Raw genomic sequence first — 4,970 nt, 5'->3', positions numbered from 1 at the left:
TTGGGGAGGCACAAACATTCAGTCCATAACACTCTCTCTCCAGGCCCTTGGCTCTCCCAGTGGCACTCATTTCTCTCTGTTAGGTTCCTGGGAGAGGCAGGGATTATTCTATTGCCCTGGCCCAGCCTCACCTTTTCTCAGGCCCTACATACCTGGGTCTTGGGAGAAGAGCCTTTTCGGCATTTCTTTCCCTCCTTTCTGTAGCAGCCCAACTCTTCCTTGAGGCTGTGGTTGATCTTGGACAAGAAGAATTTTCTATCCTCTGTACTGAGTTGAATAGTGGTCCCCCAGTTTAAGTCCACCTGGAATCTCAGGATATGACTTTATTTAGATATAAGATCTTTGCAGATGTAATTAGTTAAGATGAGGCTCTACTGGATTAAGGTGAGCCCTAAATCCTGTAACTGATGTCTTTATAAAAGAAAGGAGGAGATACTGAGACACAGAGACATACAATGTGACAATGGAGGCAGAGATGGGAGTGATGGAGCTACAAACCAAGGAACCCCAAGGATTGCTGACCTCTATCAGAAGGTAGGAGGAAGACGTGGAACAAATTCTCCCTCAGAGCCTCCAGAAGGAACCAACCCTGCAGGCACCTTGGTTTTTAGGCTCTGGCTTCCAGACCGTGAGAGAATCAGTTTCAGTGGTTGAGGCCATGCGGTACTTTGTTATGGGAACCCTAGGAGTCAAATACTGCCTCCTCCAGTGGTATCGGACTTCAGCTTGGTGCCAGTTCACCATCCTGGGCCCAAGGTGGCTTCTTGTTTTTTCTCCCAAGGGCAGGGAGTTGCCAGAATAATGAATTTTTGTCCCAGAATAATGAATTTTCATCTGGGCCCTATGGGCAAAAGATTTGCTTCTCTTTCCTCGGCAGCTTAAGGCTTTGCTTTCTAAGGAGAAGGATCTGGAAAAGCACTGAGGCTTTGTGCCTGTCTTCCCCTGCCCACCAATGTTACCTCTGGGATTCTCTAGTTTCCTTTCTGTCACTCATCTTTCTCGTGAATACACAGTGGAGGCCTGTGGAGTGAAGCTTGTGAGCAAGTACCATTTCCTTCTGTGTCTGTGCTCCTAGCTACTCCCATACTCACGTGCTAGCCCACATTGGCCTTTAAGATTTTGTTAACATCTTAGCGGATTTCTTTCCATCCGCTTGGACCATGGCCCCCTCTTTCTCCTGTGTTCTACCAAAGGCATGGTACATACTGCCTCTTTTTGGAGAGATTTGTCTTCTCTAAAATGTGGTTTATGAAGTAGTTTTGCAACCTCAGCTCTCTGATAAGGTCAAAAAAGATGATGATTTTATAAATTATCCAGCATTTTTTCCTCATTAAGGTGAAATCGACATTCTCTTGGGGATTTCAACATTCTAAGCAGAAGTGGAATTGTAAATGTAACTACTGTCATACAATTTCTCAAGGGGCTGGATTTAACTCTTGGCTTTAAAACTCACTAGTTCTGTGGCAAGTTGCCTAAACTCTCTGAGACTCAGTTTCCTCAAATCTAAAATGAAAGGTTGACGGGATTATCTCACAAGTCTCATTCAGTTCTTCTAGCCCATTATCTTTCAAGAAGGTACTGGAGCAATCTCACAGACCGGAATGTGTTCTTAGTTTTGCCTTATTTTAATGTCAAACTTTTAGAGTACCTTGTTTTGATTGGATAAAAGGTGTTTGTTTGTGTTTGCTTTTTCCAAGATGGGGGTGAGAGGATGGGTGGGTGAGGAGAATCTCCCTCTGCAGATTGCATGCTTTGATGTGCTTCTAGCCAGAGGTGAGGTGTAGCCTTTGAAGCGGACAGATCACAAGCCTTAAATACTTATTGAATTCACCATAGTCATTAAGGAACTTATTTTTAAACTTATTTTTATCTTATTTCTAGCATGTAGGGAAAGTTGTATTGGTTCCAGATAAGGCAAAATCTGTCAACGGGGAGTTTTTCATTTTGTTGCTCCTAAGACACTCAGGCACTTAATGGCTCTAGCAAAACCAGGGCTCTGGCATGAAAGCTGGAAATGGGGAGACAGCATCTCCAAGCAGATGTCACAGCCTCCCTTCTCTGTCACGAATGTTTTCAGAAAGGGTTTCTGTCTTGGGAACATGCCACACCCTGGCTCCTTCTTAAAATAAGGCAGCCTCTGTGAGCTAGGGCTGTCTACAAAATACCTGCAGTCTTTTGGCCTACCAGACTTTCGTGCAGTGGGCGTTAATTGGAATGAAAACGGTCTTTCCAAAAATCCTTGTGAAGCTTTTTTTGGGACTGCAAGAGAGAGACTCAGAAATGAGCAACATTATGCAAGAGGGTGCCCCGAGACTTGTTTTTTTCTTTCCCACTAAAAAGATATGTAAGTTTGGAAAATCATTTTATTTATGTCTTCATTTATTCAACACATATTCACTGGGTAGCTCTGATATTCCAGGTACTATGCTAGGTGCTTAGGATATTCAGTGAACAACACAGGCTAGGGCTTTGCCCCCATGAAACTTGTAGCCTAGTTGGGAGGAGATTAGATAAAGTTTTACATAAAATAATGTTTAAACTTACATTTGGGATAAGTACTGGTAATAAGAAGTACAGGATGTTGTAAGAATTTATTACGAGTGCTCAAAATCAAGTCTGGAGGATTAGAAAAGGCATCCTTGATGAAGTGACATTTTAATCTAGATTTGAAATCTAGAGGCACGGAATAGACGGTGAGAGGGGAGAAGAGACTATTTCAGTTAGAGGAAACAGCATGTAGAAAGGCCCTGAGGTGGGAAGGAGCTTGGAGAAACCAACCAACTGTATAAGACAAAAGACCTATATATACTGATGTTTGGGGAGTCCTCTCAATTAAATGTATACAGTGGCTCTAAATAATTCTACTCGAAGGCTACCTAGTGGGAAATCCCATTTATGCTTGCAGGGTTTCCAGTCAGCATCATAGAACCTCATTCTTAAACAGAAACAGACAACTAAGGATCTTCAGACTTCTGAGAAAGTTCTTTAACATGAAATTCAGAATCACAAGGGAAAATAAAGTGGAAATTGGAAGAAAAATCTAATTTTCAGAGAGCAGAAAGTAGTTTTAAAGTAAAACAACACTATACTAAAATGTTCAGAGAGGTAAAACAAATTATTGCATCTGTAACAGAAAAACAAGTTAGTATAAAGAATAACAGAGAATAAAAAAGAAAGAATTCTTGGTAATTAAAATTATGACGGTTGAAATGAAAAAAAAATCAACAAAAAGATGGGAACTTAAAGTTGAGGACATCTTCTAGAAAACATAAAAAAGCCAAAGAGATGGAAAATAGGAGAGAAAAAATAAGGAACTAATTCTATCAATCCTGGAGGTTCAGGTCTACTCAAAGAAAGTCCAGGAAGAGACAACACAGGAGAAGAGAATTAAAGGAAATAACACAGTAAAGGTCTCAAGGACATGCAAAAAAAAAAAAAAAAATCACAATACTCCCATCAAAAGGTGGAATCTATTGCTCCACTCCTTGTGTCCAAGCTGGCTTTGTGACTTGCTTCATCCAATAGCATCCAACATAATTTCCAAACCCAGGTCTCAAGAAGCAATGCATACTTTCACTCTTGCTCATGGGACCACTGCTAACCACTGCCAACCATATGAGCAAGCTGGGCTACCCTGCTGGAGGATAAGCGATAATATGGAGCACAGACAGGTGATTCCAGCTGAGCTCAGCCTAGATCGGCAGAGCCTGGGTGGATTGACCAGTCAGCAGAACCCAGACTAAACCACTCTCAATAACTAAATCTTGAGGTGATGTGCATACAACAAAAACTGATACAATGGGTTTCTAGATTGAAAAATTCCACCAAGGGCCCATGCCAATGAGTGAGTCGAAGGTCCTCCACAAAGGCACATTGTTATGAAATGTCAGAACATTATAGGATAAGGAGAAAATCCTAAAGAAAAACCAGATCACTTAAAAAAGGAACAGAAATGAGTGTGGCATTGAAAATCTTAATAGCGACACTAGATGCTAGAAGATAATAGAATAGTATCCCCGATGTTCACAGGGAAACATATTTCTAACCTAGATATTTTCTATCTAAACAAGATGTATTAGTTTTTATTGGTGCCATGACCAATACCACAAACTTAGCAGCTTAAAACAGCACAAATTTAGTATCTCACAGTTCTGGAGGTCAGCAACGTGGTAGTCTTGGCTCGTTACCCAGGCTTGAGGATTGCACAGCTGAAATCACAGAGTTGGCATGGCTGCGTCCCTTTCTGAAGGCTCCAGATCAAGAATCTTGTTCCAATTTCAGGTTGTTGACAGAATTGAGTTTCTTTCTGCTTTAGGACAGAAATCCCCATTTCTTTGCTGGCTTTTGGCCAGAGCGATTGTTCTCAGCTTTTAGAGGCTGCCCATATACCTAGGCTCATGGTTTCCCTCCTTCATCTTCAAAGCCAGCAAGGCCACACCAAGTTCTGCTCATGCTTCACATCTCTCTGATATCACCTCTGCCTCATTTCTCTTCTCAGTTAGAGAAAGTCCTCTGCTTTTATGGGCTCATATGGTTATATTGGGTCCATCTGAATTATCTAAAATATTTCCCCCATCTCAAGATCCATTATCTTAATAATATCTGCAAATTCCTCTTTGCCATATATTGTAATATATTCACAGATCCTGGAGATTAGGATATGGTCATCTTCGGGAGGCTATTATTCTGCCTATTAAGCTATGAAACAAGTACAAGGCTAGAATAAAGACATCGTCTTTAAAATGTAGTTTCACATTTTCTGTTTCTCAGAATGTGATTGGAGGGAGGATAGCCTCCACCAAATAAGGTGGTAAAAAAAATGAGTAAGTCTTGGGACTGGAAATAAGATGATGGTGAAAGGAAGCCCCAAGATAAGAACTTTGTGGAAGGTTGAGGTATGAAATGTAGGAAAAACCCTCACTGGAGGGGATGGGGGAAAGGTGCTGAGCTAAGTAACTCTGGAAGGGAGT

The sequence above is a fragment of the Pteropus vampyrus genome, unplaced genomic scaffold (genome assembly GCF_000151845.1).
Source record: "Pteropus vampyrus isolate Shadow unplaced genomic scaffold, Pvam_2.0 Scaffold16, whole genome shotgun sequence".
Taxonomy (NCBI): Eukaryota; Metazoa; Chordata; class Mammalia; order Chiroptera; family Pteropodidae; genus Pteropus; species Pteropus vampyrus.
The sequence above is the reverse complement of the archived record's forward strand: the minus strand, read 5'-3'. Positions refer to the sequence as shown.